We start from the raw sequence: 18,667 nt of genomic DNA on the forward strand, positions 1-18,667 counted from the left end.
ACTTGGAACATAATTGGTGCAAAAAAGGACAGAGGACAACGTGAAGGAAACAAACAGAATGCTGCGCTATACTTCAACTGAGGATTTACTCACAGAAAAACATACAATTCACAGGATGCGCAGAAACCTGCTCAACAGAGGAAAAAAAAAACACTTTAAGAACGCCTCCTATATTAGCGGGGTGTTTGCGCCGCGCTAATCTGCTTTGTACGGAATGCTGCTTAGATAACTTCCTTTAAATTTGTTAACGTCGACCTTAAAGTTCAGCGCGCACCTAAAGGCGAAAAGAAAACAGCAACAACAACAAAAATCACAGCATATCCACGGAGTGAATCATGATGAGTGGGCGAAGCTGCGGAGGTTCATCGGTAAACCGTGAATCTTCCGTGAATTCTGCCCAGTACATCATCACCGACGTGAGATCGGGCGCGTTTATACTAAAGGTTCGATGAGTTATGACGACTTGCAGCTCACTTTAATTTTACATGTACGCTGTGAATTTTCATTGTTTAGAAAACCAGTGCTTTAGAAAACATCTGGCGTCTTTCGTTAAAGGCCAACTCCGGCGATTTTTCGAGGTCGATGGATCTCAATGAAATTCGCTGGATACGTTCCTTTGCACGTTTCCGTCATTTATGCCAAATTACAGGCTTGAGACATGCGCAGATTGTTTGCAAATGAATTTTACAGATTGTCTGCAAACGCCCTCCTGGCTTCCCACAATTATTGGCAACATTGCGTCTGTGACGTCAGTATTGGGAAGGCGGCGGAAGTGACGCAGCCGAGGGCACCGCTAACTTTGGCCGCTACAGCGAGCGTCTGCTGTGCTGGCCGAGACACTGTCATTATCAGACGCGGCACTGTCAGTCGCAGACATTACAGCTGATGCGCGGCGTGCTCACCTCTCCACTGTCACAGTTTTCATACTCCGCGCCGGCCTGACCGGCATGCCTTTCACGACTTCCCGTTCGTTCGTAACAACGTATACGTCATACGTAGACAGTACACTCGGTTGGGTTTCGGTTTCGGTGTTGCGCTTTTTTGCTTATAATAAAGGAGATTTATTGGGCGTCGAGCTTATCGTTGGTCGCGTAATGCACCGAGCACAGTCCGCTAGCGCGAGGCTCTACTGCACCCTCGATGCTGCTGCTTCTGCGCCGGAGTACTTCGTCTTCGTTACAATGGCCCCGGCGAAAAAAAGGAGCCATCCTGGCGACTTAGTCGTCTGCTGGTACCGTAGAATCATGATAGGGTTTCAGTCTCTGGACGTGTACAACCTCGCGGTTACGACGCCGCAGGTCAGACGGTGGCGTGAGAGGTTCAATAAGGTAGTTGACTGGAGAAGTCTGTTCGAGAACGCGGTATGGCCCATCGTACTTGGGGAGAAATTTAGAAGAGAGCCCTGGTGTGCGATGCGGCACTGACAGCCACACAAGGGCACCCGGGAGAAAGACGGGAGTCGAGTTCTGGGCATCGTGGATGGCTTTTTGGCGGTTCTGGTCATCGGAGGTAAAGTGGCGGGCCAGCTGGCGACATTCTTCTGCGTGCCTGGCGGATTCCAAGATCGGCGGGCACTCGGACGCGTCCGGTCGATAGGGCAGAATGGTGTCAATGGTGTGGGAAGGGTGACGGCCATAAACGAGGTAAAAGGGGGAGAAACCAGTGGTAGCTTGCGTCGAGGTATTGTAGGCGTAGGTTACGAACGGAAGGACTAGGTCCCAATTCGAGTGATCAGGTGTGACGTACATAGCGAGCATGTCACCAAGAGTTCGATTAAAGCGCTCTGTAGTGCCATTGGTCTGCGGATGGTAAGCAGTACATGTGCGGTGTACAATAGCACATTCAGCGAGCAATTTTTCAACGACCTCTGATAAGAAGACGCGGCCACGGTCGCTGAGAAGTTCTTGAGGACCTCCATGACGCAGCACAAAACGGTGTAGTATGAAAGAGGCGACCTCTTGTGCTGTGGCAGTTTGAAGAGCAGCAGTCTCGGTATAGCGTGTTAAGTGGTCGACTGCAACGATTATCCACCTGTTGCCGGTAGGAGTCAATGGAAGCGGCCCATAGAGATCTATACCGACCCTATCGAAGGGTCGGGAAGGGCAATGCAAAGGTAGTAGTTCACCGGCGGAGATGTGCGGTGGAGATTTTCGGCGCTGACATTCACGGCAAGAGCGGACGAAGTTGCGGACGAAAGTATACATGCCACGCCAGTAGTAACGGTGTCGAAGTCTTTCGTACGTTTTGAAAACTCCTGCGTGGCCACACTGTGGGTCAGCGTGGAAAGAGGAACAGATCTCCAACCTCAAGGCTCGCGGTACGACGAGCAACCACGTGCGTCCCTCTGGTGCATAGTTGCGTCGATAGAGGAGCTTGTCACGAATCGCAAAGTGCGGGACTTGGCGCCGGAGCATTCGCGACGCTGGCACTTGAGAAGGGTCGGAGAGGAGGTCTAGCAGAGACGCAGTCCACGGGTCATTGCGCTGTTCGGCAGCAATGCTGTCAAAGTCGAGAGATGATAATGTGCTCTCACACGTGGAATCAGCAGTGGCTTCCAGAGAGAGAGAGGGGAACGGGAAAGCGCGTCAGCGTCAGCGTGCTTCCGTCCTGAGCGATAAACCACGCGTATATCGTAATCTTGAATTTTCAACGCCCAGCGAGCAAGGCGGCCGGATGGGTCTTTTAACGTCGAAAGCCAGCACAGCGCGTGGTGGTCAGTCACGACGTCAAAAGAACGGCCATATAAATATGGGCGAAACTTGCCAAGCGCCCACACAATGGCCAAACACTCCTTTTCTGTGACGTTGTAGTTACTCTCTGCCTTGGTGAGCGTGCGACTTGCGTATGCCACGACGTATTCTGTGTGGCCAGGTTGGCGCTGTGCAAGCACAGCACCCAGGCCTACACCGCTGGCGTCGGTATGGACCTCAGTTGGAGCTTGAGGGTCAAAATGGCGAAGAATGGGTGGCGTCGTGAGAAGCCGTCGCAAGGTGGTGAAAGCTTCGTCGCAGGCAGGAGACCACGATGAAAGATCTTTAGTGTCGCCAAGGAGTTGTGTGAGAGGCGATATAATTGACGCAAAGTTTCGAACAAATCGCCGGAAATAAGAACATAGGCCAATGAAACTGCGAAGTTCTTTGATGCTAGTAGGTTTAGGAAACGCAGTAACAGCGCGCAATTTCTCGGGATCCGGGAGGATGCCGTCCTTGGACACAACGTGGCCTAGAATGGTCAGTTGACGCATGGCAAATCGGCATTTTTTAAGGTTTAATTGCAAACCCGCGTTGGTCAAGCAACTAAGGACGTGCTGAAGGCGGCGCAAGTGTGTTGCGAAGTCAGGGGCGAAGACCACGATGTCATCGAGGTAGCATAGGCAGGTGGTGATGGAAGCGTCTGCTGGTTGGCGTCCGGCATAGCAGAAGGTAGCCTCCGAGAACGAAGATCCAGGATGGTAGAGGAAACGTTACCCCGCACGGCTCCACCAAATATAAAGGAGATTTATTGGGCGTCGAGCTTATCGTTGGTCGCGTAATGCACCGAGCACAGTGCGCTAGCGCGAGGCTCTACTGCACCCTCGATGCTGCTGCTTCTGCGCCGGAGTACTTCGTCTTCGTTACAAATAAATCTCCTTTATATTATTTAAAATTATTCTCCAATTTGCCGAGTATTTCTGCTATCGGGCCCGTAGCAGGAGCGTCTCAGGAACATAAAAGCACCATTACTTTGACATGGCCAAAAAATCGCCGGAGTTGGCCTTTAAGCAGCTGGCGTCTTTTCGTTTTGCTTTAGAAACATCTGGCGTTCTTTCGTTTTGCTTTTAGAAAACATCTGGCGTCTTTCGTTGGTTTATTTCATCAATCAACGCCGTGTTGAACGAAATTTTTATTGTTTAATCACGCACAGGAGAAATCTCGCCAGGCACTACCTTGGAGGTAAACAATGGCTGCTAATGGGAATGAGAGACAGAAGAAGTCGGCTTTTAGCTAACACTTACACTTCTACTTCTACTAACGTTTCCTACTGGAACATGCCAATGGCTGCTAATGGGGAATGAGAGACAGAAGAATTCGGCTTTTAGTTAACGCGCACGCTGCGAATTTTTTATTGTTCAACAACGCACAGGAAAAATCTCCCACCGGCACCACCTTGGAGGTCAAGATCTGGTACTAGCGTTACGACTGGTTACGCACTACGGCTACGACAACTACGAGGGACGAACGGGTGCCGCTTTAAGGAGCTTCGCCCCTAAAAACACAAACGAACGAAAGTGAGAAGGAATGCGAACGAACAAGCCGGCCGCAATCCGCACAAGATGCAACCAAAAGACGATACGACCTGTTCGGAGCGCCGATGCAGTGAGGCGCTCTTCGCTGTAGTCATCAGAAGGCCTGTTGTCTTAATAAGATTGTCCTCAAGAGGTGCGTCGATGGCTCGCTTGGGCGGTGCGCCATTAGCCTAAAAGCTTCGGACGCTGTCGCGAACAAAGGATACACTGCGCAAGATACGCAGCGGCGATCGGTGTAAAGGCAAAGGCGCAGAGACTTGAAAGACGTAATTGTAACTCGGCAGCAGTAGATTGTGATGGGAATAGGGGAGGAACGTACACGGTTATTCAAGCAGAACGCGAATAAACTTGAGGAAAAAAAAACAAATTGAATGAAGGAAAGGCAGGGATGTTGACAAAAAAAGTATTAGTCAGATCACAAACGAGCAAATGATGGAATGACAAAGTAAAAGCTTTTTTCACCTTTATATTAGCTGTTTCTGGAGACTTCGATGTGGGCTCCATAGTACCTTCGTCATTCGTGTAATTGAATAAAAATAAACTCTCTAGTTCTACATGCCGGTAATACTATACGATTATGAGGCACGTCGCATAGTCGGCCACTCTGGACTAATTTCGACCTGGTGGGGTTGTTTAACGTGCTACTAAATCTACGTAAACGGGTGCTCGTTGCCTCCATCTAAACGCGGTCGCCACGGTCGGTAATCAAACCCGCGTCCTCGAGTTGAGCACTGCAATGGTTTAGACGTGAAGCTACCATGGTGAGTCAGTATCCGTGTAATCAACCGGTAGGAAGATGTTCAGGGCTCGGCGACTGAAACGCTATACTTGGTGCGCGCGGCTGCTGGTAGCGAGGTGGGCAGCGAGCGTGGCAGCGAGGGCGAAAGCGTTCGTGATCAATGAAAGCTGAATCCGGTAAACAGTCGTTCAGTCTGTGGTTCTCGGTTTTCCTTCGTGATTCTCCTTCTAAAGCATGGCCTCCAGCTCCAGTCGCTTCGCGCGGCGCGGCACGCCAGCGCAGTGTTCTGAAGCCATGGCAAGCAGCGCTCTGCCGGCGGCACCAAGAACCACAGACTGAACGGTTCTCTATCGGATGCAGTCACCATGCGTCACTTTCCCATCCTCTTGTTTTTTTCTTTGTCTTGCGTTGCGTCATTACCTACTGCACAGTATGAAAAAACTAGCACAACGACATGTTTTATTAAAACGAACGCGCTTGCCCTCACCGTCATCGTCAGCAGCCGCGCGCTCCAAGTATCGCGTTTAAATTGCCGAGCACTGTTCATTTCGACTTCGCGGACGTTGGCGAACACTTTAGTCGGCAGAAAAAAAAAATGATATCGGTTATTTTAGCTGGCGTCTGATGTATTATTGCGTGTGTTCGCAAAGCGTGAATCCCCGGGCGTTTTTCTACTCCGCCCAGGTCAGAATGCGGCTGTGCACGGCAAATATTTGACCACACGACTTCGTGCTGGACAGCTTGACGCTGTGGCCACCGAACGACATCAACGGTAACTTCGTCAAAACATCGCAAGGTACACCGTTTCGTCCAAGTCTCGTTTCCATTTACGTCGCTTTGCAAACAAACGACAGAGAGCTGTCGATTTACTCGGCGAGGTGTACAGCGGCACATTGTTTTTTTTTAACACGAAGTGCATGCGCGCGAGATCGTTTCAAGCAAAGCAGGTGGCTGGCTTGGAAACCGCTGTGAAGTGGAAATAGATGGTGATAGACGACGCGGGAAATGTATCGATAGCATGCCATTTGCCTTTTGCAACAACGATATTTTGCAATGCCGAATTTCTTCAAATAACAGAGTTCGCGGTCGCACGAAGAGCGGTGCGTCGACGCTGTTTAGGTTCCCAACTAGCAAGTACATCTAACCAGTAAAGGCGTTCTTGTACCTCGGTAGTGTTTCTATAAGTAGGCGCCAAATGTGAGGGTTTTGCGTGATTTCTATGTTAGCGAACCCGTATAGGCTTCTTTGAAATAGCGCCACACTCCAAATGTGATGTTATTTTGATACATTTGAACGGCTGCAACGGCAGTTTTACGGCGTCGGCGAAATTTTATGCGCCCTGCGGGTGATTCGAGGCTACTAGTGGTTAAGCCAAGTGTTTGCGATGATCCTTAACTTCGCATGATATGTAAAAACATGTTGCCTTTTCTTAGTGTATACATCTATTTCAGGGGATCTTTTATTTCTTGTCACTGTGAAATGGTGCTTTAAAATTTTGTTTTGTTAAACATCTGTCCTGTTTTGTGTCGTTTCGTTATTTCCGGAAAGGCAGGATGATATCTACGCTAACCGTGCAGCTCGGTGTGATTATAAGACCCTGCCATTAATTTGCGGTATTGGCCACCGCAATAATCGACAGCACAGTGGTGCACTGCGCTGCCGTGCTTCGTTCCATGAGCGAACGTGAAGGCATATGACAAGTATAAGGACACAGTTTTATGGACGGACCGCGAACACTGACGCATGACAAGTTGAATTGTTCAGTTGTACAGGAAACGAAATCCTTGCATTTGACGGTACCGTGCGGCTTAATAATTATATTGCATTTTGTGATTTTGAAATATCAAGAACTAGGTTTTTTAATTGGAAGGTGCAAGTGATAATTTTTGAATATTAATTTATTAATGGGCATGTTCCTGCATTTTCACTGCTGAAAGAATTTTTATTTCGTAAAGAAAGCGCTCACAAATTAAGTAAACTGAGTATTGGGGATATTAGGCTATCGCAAATGCTTTTTGGCAATATCGCCGCCAGGAACAGCATAATTATTCACAGCACTATTGATAGTTGTAATACTACCGACGGTACTGTCGATAGTACCATTGATAGTCGATTTGCCGATAGTTTTGCATCACTAGCAGTAGCGATAGTTCCATTTCAAAGGCCTTATGAATGGAATTTCGTAATTGCTGGGCTTTAACGTCCCAAAACCGCGATACGTTTGTGAGGGACGCCATAGCGGAGAGCTCCGGAAATTTAGACCAGCTGGGGTTCCTCAACGCGAACCTCAATCTCAGTACACGAGCCTTTTTCGCCTCCATCGAAAATGCGGCCGCCGCGGCCAGGATTCGATCCCGCGACCTTCGGGTCAGCAGTCGAGCAACATAACCACTAGAACACCGAGGCTGGTTGGCCTTATGACTATAGATCGACTGTGTCCTTCATGCAGGCGCCACAATGACGCGCGCTTTAGCAATATCAGTCGCCCAACGCACTCTTTCTTATCCTATAGCGAGATACATCAGATATGCATCGCAGATGCCGCTCACGAATGGCGCCACGTTAACGGCGAATATCGAGATAGAAGGAATAAAAGGAAGGAAAGAAAGAAATGGAGGGGCACGGAATTCGTTAGGCGGCAGGCCGAACCGCCGTCTCACCCGTGGAAACAAAAAAAAAAAGGTTCAGGCACGAACGCAGTAAAGGCGTAAAAAGAGACGAATGCCAGGCCCACGTCCGGGGTCTCTAGGCATATACGTCGATATGAGACATACGGATCTTCTCATTGAACCGCCGCCGTGCCTAGATAGCAGAGCTCGAAGATCCCCGTCCTTCTCACTTTCCTTTCATGGCTACGTCGGCGGCCCTGCTGGCGGGCATGCGGGCCTCGGTCAAGACGACACGGAAATCGATATCCCTTTGCAGAAGACTGCTGGCGATGTGAAAAGCGGGGCGAGGAACCGGAGAGACTGAGAAAGATCGGGCCGCTGAAGGGTGGGGTATGTTAGGAGGTGCACACAGTGTGCAGGACCTAGAGACGAAGCCGTGTGCATCTTGCGAGTACAACTCGCAAGTTGGGTGTGCACTGCCCGAGAAAGCGTTGCTCCCCTCCTCGCGCCACCGGACAACTGCGCCGTCTCGTCCGTCGACTCTGGACGGCCGCGTTTAGTATCTCTTTTTTTGTAAGTCTGTAGCTGAGGTGATGTTGCAGTGTAGAAGAGCATTGACGCTAAGGTTGACGCTCCGAGCACTTTTCTCGACACACAGGCAACAAGAACTTTGTCTCAACTTACCGCTTCCACAGTGACAGGTCGCAAGCTCGTCATTTGTCATCTAGTTACCGTACCCGCTCTTCGCCTCTCCTTTTTCTCTCACTCTTCCAAGAAAATGTTGCGTGTACATGGGGTATAGAATTGACGTCGCTGTTTGGATCTTTACTTATCACGTGGTCATCTTTAGCACATAGTTATTATCATGCCTAAGAAAAAGAGTAACCGGCACCACCTACAGCCACTGACATTTCCTTAAATTGACCTATTTAGAACAAAAATAAAAAGAACCCTTCCCTTTCTTATTAATTAAGGTCACGAACTTATCAATAAAAGTACAGTATTGTAACACTCACTCAAGGCAATGTCCTTTTAAAAGGAATGTTCTCACTTCATTCATAATGTCCACGTGTTGACAACAATGTTCACACACAAGACACACATTGTTGTTGCTGTGGCAGATGATGATGATAATGATGTGCAGTCATTGCCGAGCCTTTTCTAATATGTGGGAAGCTTTAGATCACTGACTCGCTGCATAATTCACATGGTGTGACGCCTGGTGGAATTATACTCTACTGCCACTAAATATTACATCTGTTAACGTGATTCCTCGCACGACATGACTCTTTTATATAGTCTTTTTCCGAAAAAGTTACAAATGTTCACATACTCCACTGCCACGGCTCGATCCCCCACCCCTCCTTTATTTTCTCATTGTGCGCGATAGCTGCGACCGACACCGGCGTCGGCGGCGAACAACATTGCCACAAAAAGTACCTGTTGTTGTGAGCTCATAACAGCTTACGCAGAGAAAGCATTACTTTCCCTCGTTACCAATTTCTGTGAATGCGACGAGAAATTTCCAATGTGTCTTGACACCAGCTGCCAGTCTGTCGTCAAGACCTTGTGTATTCCTCCTTACTTTTAGTGTAGCTGTGACGAAGTTTTATACCAAATAATTCACCGAAAAGCGGGTGAGGTGCCTTTGCTGAAGTTGAATGAAACTTGAAGTTGATTTCTTTACTTTATTTACGGAATAGGCCGCATAACAGTATCGTATCTGTGCAACTTAAGAAAGTACGCAGGCATTGTACCTTCATGGTTAAAGTCATCTGCCCCTGCTGGAGCTGCGTGACGTCACAGTTGATTCCACCAGGTCGCAGAGACGTGTCAAAGAATGTGTCTCTGAGATGCAATGAAAAAAGAGTGTACTGAACACTGCCGTTCCAAGCAGAAACTGAATCATTCCTGCTTCACGCATGCAAGGCTCAATCGCTTCACCATCAAGTTTGGCATCTACGCTAATTGGCGTGACCGAGCTCTGCGCACCCCCCCCCCCCTACAAATATTATACAAGCTCACGATATTACCATCGTGGGCACCCCACAAGACCTCACAACATGCGCAAGCCGGAATGGACGGACCCCGTCTTGTCGCACAGGGAGCCTGCATGCGGGAAAGCAAAAAAAAAAGCAGGAAAAGCTCACGCGCGTGTGTGGTACGAAGAGGGGTGGGAGTGAAAGGGGTGGCGAATGCGCATACTATATTACACGGGGCCGCTGGACGTGGGCCCGCCGAATTCCCGTCAGGGCCATCAAAGCTCGAGCTCAGTCCGGTCGCGCGAGCACACCCCGTCACTCAGGCTCGGGTCGGAACTCCGGTCGACAGCTAGGCAAGAGAAGGCGAGATAGAAGAAGAAAAGGGGGAATGGGGGTAGGGGGGTGGGGGGCATAGACTGCGTAGTAGGAGGTGATGGGCCAGCCGGGCGAATGCTGTATTCTGCTCTTGTTTCTTTCTGGCTGGACTAGGAGATGCGACGAGAATGCAGACGACAAAGCCCTTCCACTCTCACTCCGCTCTCTCACACACATCTCATTGGCACGCAAGTGAAGGGAGAGTCTCCATGCGAAAGACGGTCCTTATACGATCGCGTCGTTCGACCGGCCTCGACCGCTATCGATTGCCATTGAGTGCCGATGTCGGCCTACCCGAGGACTATACCATAGGAACGCTCCAGAGCGCTCGGCATACATATATGCACTCCAGCGACTCGACAGAGAAGTGATGTAAGAGAAAGCAAAAAGAAAGAACGGAAAGAGAAAAGGAAATGCGATTATGCACGGCTCGCCGCCTTTCTTCGCTCCGGAGCTTCGCTGCGTCCTTGCGCAAAGCGCTTTCGGTGAAGAGTCGATTGTTGCCGCCGTCTCTATAGAAGTGAATACCAGAGGTGACCGGTAACTTCAGACAGTTTTAGCGCGTCTCTCACGAGTATTCGGTCGTAACCGCACCGCTTACGAAAGTAATGTTCTCTTTGCTCGAATTACCACCACCCTACGGACACCGTGTTGCGTTGCGGTCGCGACGGTCATGTGAATTCGCTCTAAATAGACGAATTTTGTCACGTAGAAAACTGAACACGGACGACTCATTAGGCATTGAGGTGTAGGCAAGGATATGGCTCACAACAGATCGCCCTGATCGTGTTTCTGTTGTGTGCACGTCTTTAAAGGCACGCTTATGAATTGTGGGTTAGCTCTCGTAACTAGGCTACCTAGATAGATGTAACTAAACTAAAATGACAGTCACGGGTTCGATTCCGGCCGCGGCGGTCGCATTTCGATGGACGCGAAATGCTAGAGGCCCTTGTACTGTTAAATGTCAGTGCACGTAAAAGAGCACCAGATGGTTGAAAGTTCCGGAGCGCTTCACTACGGCAGGCCTCTTAATCATATCGTGGTTTCGACCCGTACAACCGCGTATATTATTATTATTAGATGTAACTACATCGTCCATGCGCTTCAGAGTTCGAAATGTAAGACTGCCGCCAGCTATGTCTCCCTGCTGGGAGCAAACACAAGTATTAAATGGAAAAATAAGGTCCTTTCGAGCTTCTTGCAAGCATTTCCAGTGTTGTCATGGTGTCTTGGAGTATGTCCCAAGGTGTGTACCAAAGCATAGACTGCACATGAGCTCTCGGAAATTGAAGGAATAAACAACATCATGCGAAAATTCGAGGGTGCGTGTTTCATGGTACCCTGTCTACACACGTAGCCTGCTGTGAGCATTTACCGCATACTTCATCGAGCAATCTCCTGTCTATTCACCGCTGTCTTCCTCTAGACCATTCATGAGGGCCCTTTCAGCGACTAAATACGCCCGTAAAATGTCCGCATTTGGCGGAACTCCAAGATCGATACCAGGCGACCCGAAGAGCGATCGACTCTGTCTTGACAGAAAATACAGAAAAAAAAAGAAAGGGGCCGCATCGGAACCGTGTCTACGGCGGCGATGTAAGCGAGAACCGTACGGGCTGGCTTCGCTGGGCGACTCACAGCACGCGTCAAAATGGCGCATTTGTTGGCACCGCGCCCTAAAGCTAGACGAGCGTTCAACGACGCTCCTGGAACGTGCCCATCTCACTTTCACTGGCATCCATCACTGCTGCATCATATATAACGAGAAATAAGAAGAAAAAAAATGACCTTTTTATTTCCTTTACGTTATACACGGTGACTTAGGAGCGTAAATATAACGCCCGTGGGAGTAATTTATCAGATTCCGTTAAGCTCTGGGAAAGTACACATCGTTCAAACTGGCCGAGGCATTAACGATCGCTGTGATCATACACTTAAGTGAGCATACACTGTCTATGAAGAATGAAGCTGACTCACACCTTCCGCATCACTCATAACCGTGTTTTATGACGCGATATTATGATATCACACATCCGTGTGAACTCACATCTTCGACTAGGATCCTGGAGAGTGATGATAGTGTTGCGCGAGAGGTGGCTAAGGCCTGTTTGATTAAAGAAGTAAAGAGAAGAAAAGAAAGCAAAAATCTCACGGGGTCTCTTATGCATTCACCTAAGACGACTCGAAGGCGAAAGCCATCTTCTTTTTCTTCACAGACGATGTAGCGATCCTGCCCCGCCACCCTCCGAAAGCTTTATGCACCTAACGTGGTTCTGCACTGCCTCCAGGATAGGAGGCACGTCACCTGGTTTTGCACTGCCTCCGTGATCGGCCCACCTTTGACCAAGCTATGATGTCATGTGATGACGTCATCATCTGATGTGACGTCACAATGACTCCACACATTTACACAGTCTGTGACGTCATTATGACGTCACGTGGTGACGTCATCAAGTGATGATGATTTTTTGCATCACTCGTGTTGTTCCCGACGCCGCAGGACGCCGACGGTCAATTTTTGCTTTGATGAGGCATCTAAGGCTTTCGCCTTGAAATAATACATGCATGACTGAGCCTTCCATTGTGTTGCAGAGTAACGAATTTGCCTTTCCAAGAGGTTTGTTTCTCTTATGCCCTTTGCGCATGCGCTTCATGCCTGAATACATGGAGGCTGCTTTTCTGAAAAATAGATCAGAAGTGCGTGCCTGTGCCTTTTGTCCTCGTCTGTCGTCTTTTGCTGCGCCTTAATTATAGTAATTAATCATGCACCAGCTTACACAGCAACGTGATTTATTGAAATATGGAGCCGCCATTAGAATTGTGAGCGACGCCGATTGGTTGTGCATGTATCGCGACCGGATCAGTTCATGGCCTTCGCTTTCAGCTAATATTGGCTGAAAACGGCAAGGAAGCATCATGTACCGTTTGCATCTATAGCTTCATTAATAACGAGCGACGGCAGCTAGCACGAGATAGGAGATGCACAAGGGAGAAAATGATGAAGCGTTTTCGTGCTAATTAGATAAAACTGTACAGACGACAGTCTGTACAGTTTTGAGGAAGATGAAATTTTGCTTTCCAGCGAGCGTTATCTTCCAGAAAAATATGAGTATTAATCTGAGGATCCGGTTAAGATTGCAACGAAGCCTACGACAAATGCAACGAAACTTATATGACGTACCCCTAACGGCTATCGTCGTTTTAACCAACAAATAAAGAAAGAAGTTCTTGACAAGTTTTCACGCACGTCCTAAAACGTTCTTGTGCTTATTATTATTCATGTTAGCAAACGTTTGGCAAACGAATGAATGCGATAAGCAAGCTAGTCAAGAACGGCAGTGATAACAAAATATACAAAACTGTTAAAAAAAGGTACAGGAGTAGTTACATAAACACCTACGCAAAACACTTTACCACTATTAGCACAAGTTTCCCGAGAAAATAAGAAAACACAAAGAACGGCTGCTAGACAACAAGACAGCCGCCAGGGGCAATCAGAGACTCCCCGAACTAAAGCCCCGAGCGCAGCCTTTTGACGAAGTTAGATCTTTGATTTCCCGTGTTGCCGGCTTTGATTGAGAGGGTTGGAATTGTTGCTGCCGGCGGAAACGGGCACTGCAGCCGAGGGACTCGCCCATTAATATTCGATTGCGAACGCGGAACCCGCCGCTCGAGTTGCCCTGTTGTCGGCACTTGTGCGGCGCCGCTCATTTTCTGGCGCTCGGTTGCATTTCAGTCCATTTATCCTACAAGAACCAGATAAAAATTGAACACTAAAATAACTCTCGTTTGTGACTGTCTGCGCATAAGCGACGAACACTATTGTGCGTCCACGCCTATCACTTATTCTCTTTTTTTAATTCTTTCTTCCTTTCCTAACTGCTTTTCTGCTAGCTTCTCCCTACTCCAGTGTAGGGTAGCAAATCAGGCGGCTCATATATATATATATATATATATATATATATATATATATATATATATATATATATATATATATATATATATATATATATATATATATATTTCTTTTTTATTTTTTTTTTGGAAAGCTTCTGCCTCTCTACAGCATTCTCACTTTTAGCTAGCGCTAAGTGACAGTGCAGGCCAAATAAATTTCAGTGCAGATCGAAGACGACTGCACTTTATAATTTAGAGCACGCTCGACGTCTATAATGCTGCAGTCAAGCATTTGGCATGCTTCAATTAAGCTAACAAAATTGAACGCATGTTGAGCTCCAGGGGCGTAGCCAGAAATTTTTTTCGGGGGGGGGGGGGTTTCAACCATACAATATGTATGTTCGTGCGTGCGTTTGTATGTGTGCGTGTATATATGCGCAAGCAAACCTGAAAATTTCGGGGGGGGGGGGGGGGTTGGGGGGTCGAACCCCCCCCCCCCCCCCTGGGCTACGCCCCTGTTGAGCTCGGTTAGGTTCGGTATTGCTCACGGGAGAATGCGTATGACAAGAGCGGACCTTTGAACGAAAGAAGGTAACTTTAGGGGGTCGTTTCTTTGTTCATACAGCCTTAGTGAAAATCAACAGCTAATGATAGGGGGCGTTAACTGCACTGTTTTGACTGTATTGTAGCAATTATGATGTATATATAACGAAAATAATGTGGCCGAAAAGACAACTTGCCGCCGGCAGACACCTAACCTGCAGGTTTTCATGCTCATAAATACCCGATAAAGTGGACGAGAGGACGACCGCTGCCAAAGCTCAATTGGTAGCGCATCGGGCGCGTTATCCGAAGGTTGCAGGTTCGGTCGGCGCCCGTGGCAAGTTGTGTTTTCATCCACTTTACTTTTTTCATATCGACACGACAATTGCTACAATACAGTTAAAACAGTGCAATTAGCATCCCCTGCCATTATCTGCTGGTTTTCATTAAGAGTTGATCTTTGAATTTCGCTGAGATGGCAGGCTTTTGTATGCTATATGCAGTAATATACTCAAAAGCTTGAAACATCAAAGATCAGTAGATTCACATGTTTAGATTACCCACACTAACACAAGCAGAATGGCACCACTTTTGTCGGCACCCTTTGCTTTTGCTTGTTGACTCACAACGAAGCGAAGTGGCATCACTCGCAGAGAGACAGAGATAAGTCTGTAAGTCAGATTTGCAGCTTGCACAGTTATTGTCCCACTAACTCGTGTATCATCTCATAAACCGAAATAGTCAAGTACTAGAGAAGGTAGGGAAAGATTCCTTATTGGAGCTTAAGAGCTTGGGCAGTTCAGTTTTGCATTTTCTCATTGCTCGTTCCCAATATCAACAGTGGAAGATCATGTGCTACTCTAAGTCTCATCGAATGCAGTGCTCCCTTTGAGGCAGGTAATAACATTAGACGTATGTTTCCAATAACCAAATCATACGATCTAGGCTACTGGGAGAAGATGGAGGCTTCTTCAAGGCAGTTGCTCCCTGAAGAAGACAAGGCCACGAGTCGAATTGTTGGCCACTAGTCGAAAAAATCCTGTTTAAGGATTTTCATGGCTAAGCTACTGATAGGCACATGAAATGGACTATGGTCGCTCCTGTGTACAAGTACCGACAAGTTTAGTAGGAATACGCAACTTATGGAGTATGCGCGCTGGCAGGAACTGGTAGACAGTGAGTGTATGATCACATTGCTAGCTTCTGCACGAGGCGGCTAGATGGCACTAGATTGCAGTTGCACCCAAACAGATTTTATATATATATATATATATATATATATATATATATATATATATATATATATTATATAGATATATATATATATATATATATATATATATATATATATATATATATATATTTATGTATATATTGTAGCGAGCATTCGAAGTCTGTAATGGGTCGTCCTCTTCAGCTCTTCTCGGAGAGCACGCTCTCGCGCTCAGAGTCCGCGCTCTGTCTTGACTGTCGCCGTTGTGCTTCGTCGACCATTGCCGTCAATAAACAGCTTTATAATATATATATAATATATAATATATATATATATATTATATATATATATATATATATATATATATATATATATATATATATATATTATATATATATATATATATATATATACAGTCCCCCGCGTTGTAATTTTATATGCACCTCCACGCAGCAGTGCGAACGCGAAACGGCAGCATAAGGATGCAATAATTGTATAGAAATAAAGAAGTTAGCAGTAATGGCCCTTCCGCACCCGCTACAGTGAGCACAGCATGAACATAACCAGGCGCATTAAAGCCTTATTATTCGCTCAGTGATACTCTTAGGCTTTGGAATATCCGGGAATAGAAGTAAGCGGAGACAGGCTATATAGAGCAAGAGCTTTTTTTAAAGCGCTGCCGCACAGAGCAGTACCATCAGTTGTAATCTACTACGCTTCGTCCGAAACCAAACCTTCGCAGTAACCTTTAAAGGCTTCTCGTTGGTGAATGACTTTTCGTAAGAGTGTAATTAACCGGACTCGGTTCGTTTGGTTCTATTTACTGCTGCACCCCATTCGGCGAGAACTCATCAGCATGAAATCACTGCGCAGAGAGAGAAAACGTATATTGAGATAGTTTCACTTCGCGCGTGTTCAGCGCAGGCGGAGCTGATTGGAACTTGGATTGGAGCTTGAACATGCGCAATTTGTTTAACTGTTTCCTTCATGACTGTGCTCGTGCGGGCTAAGGGCTTGCGTAATAACGCTGCAAAGACGGAGCCACTGAAACGTCAACCAAGCTGTGCTGAATGGAGTTTTACCAGCAAGATGCGCCGACTGGGTGCTAAGTCATAATGTGTGTGTGTGTGGGGGGGGGGGGGGGTGAAGGAAGGGTAGTTGCCCACTGAGCTGCAACTGGAAGCACGTGCATGACCGGAAGCAAGGTCGACGCCCCTCACAAGAAGCCCGCAATTGCTGTGCGGCGTAGAGAAGAGAGAACCGGAAGTTATTGCTCCCAGTCCCGCCGACGTTAGCGGTAGGCTTTTTTGCCCCCTTCTTTGGCTGGAAGCACTTCTTGTCTTTTCTTGTATGATTCAATATCTTGATTGGTTCCGCGAACTCTGGTTAAACACTGCATTGGTTTTACCAGAAGATCAATATTTTTGTCTGCACTAAATTAGATTTGCATCGAGATTGTCGTGCTTGAAAGTTACCATGCAATGACTGACTGTGTGAGGGTTCGATTCAAACCGCTCTTTTTTTTTGCCATTGTATGAAAACAGAACTCGCTCGCCAATTGTTATGAGAGCTTTGGTACGTTCTTTTCTCCATCATGGCGGGAAGGGTTCGGGTCCAGGTGACCCCATAGCCCCACATTATTTTAGTAAAAGAATACAGAAGATGTGGCATGGTATCATAAAGCGCAGCGTAGCATGCGACATGATACTGGCGAACGTGCAACAGAAATACGGCCAAGTAGGAAAAAGGTCCTCTTTCAGTGAGACATTTTTAACCAAAGTTTCTTTTGAAAACAGAAACACTCATGTGTGAGGTACCGTAAGATGCGATACTCAGTGGATGATAATCGTACGTAATTTTACGGGAGATATGGCGCAGAAAATAAATGGCAAGATAGTTCTGCGTAAAGATGTGGTCTGATCAACATTAGGCTGTATATGTGTACCTTTATGTGAGAGGTCTTGAAAGGTAATACCCGGGCATCCTAACGCGGCAGTAGTGCGCGTATTAACTTCCAAAATGGTTTTACTCCCCAAAACGACGAAATGTAACGCGACTCGCAAAAGACCCGACGACGGTAGTACGCATAGTCGATTACGAGTAACACGGCTCGATGTTTGGATTCTCCTTTTCCAAGTGAAGTAGAAAGTGTCGGGAACTCTTCCGGCTCATCTCCAATTCGGCGGTTCATTTCCGTTAAAGCGACGAACGCGCGTCTCTCTGTGCCGGGTGCAGAGGCCACATTTGCAAAAGAGCGAGGCCCGATATTACCGGCAAGGCATCGTCATGAGAGCCTCCGAAGCGAGAAAGGCCGTAAGCCGAGACAAATCGGGCCAAGTCGGAACCATTACTTCGTGGAAGCTGGTTTCTTCTTTTGTAAAAGGGAAACGAAGATTGCACGGCAACGCGGACGCACACACGTGTTCTTCGTCTCTGACGTTTGACTCGGTAAAGACTCGGTACGGTAGATGCTGTTGTTGATTTCAACAGCGTTCGTTTGTTCGGCTCTCCTAAGCGCGCCTGCGTGCGACGAGTTAATTGCATTCCGCCAAGACACGCCCTGTGCCCCACGTCTTCGTGCACCGGGACACAGAATGTGCTGGTAGCGAACGCGAGAAGGAGTGAAGGAAAATAAAGAGAAGAAACGGGAAGGAAGGGAAAACAATTCCCTTGTTGTTCCCCGGATGCGGTGTGCCTACGGGCACGGCAAACTTGCTGCGCGGTCGTGAGACAAAGGACAGGGATGCTTTTGCTGCTTCGTGCTGGTGCTGCCTGCTGCCAGGCGAACTGTGAAACAACAATAATGCGCTTCTTTAGGCCTCGTCCAATTTCCCCAACACCTTTTGTTATTTAGGCTTTCGCTTTTGTTTTTCGTAGCTAATACAAAAACCGGACAGCTCCATTTCCTACTTTCTACTTCAGCATTGAGTTACTACGATTATACATGCCTATAGCTTTGAAGGCTTCAATGGCTTATGGTTTTGGAGAAAGAGCGATGGAAATTATTATTATTATTATTATTAT

Source organism: Rhipicephalus sanguineus, chromosome 5, assembly GCF_013339695.2.
Source record: "Rhipicephalus sanguineus isolate Rsan-2018 chromosome 5, BIME_Rsan_1.4, whole genome shotgun sequence".
Taxonomy (NCBI): Eukaryota; Metazoa; Arthropoda; class Arachnida; order Ixodida; family Ixodidae; genus Rhipicephalus; species Rhipicephalus sanguineus.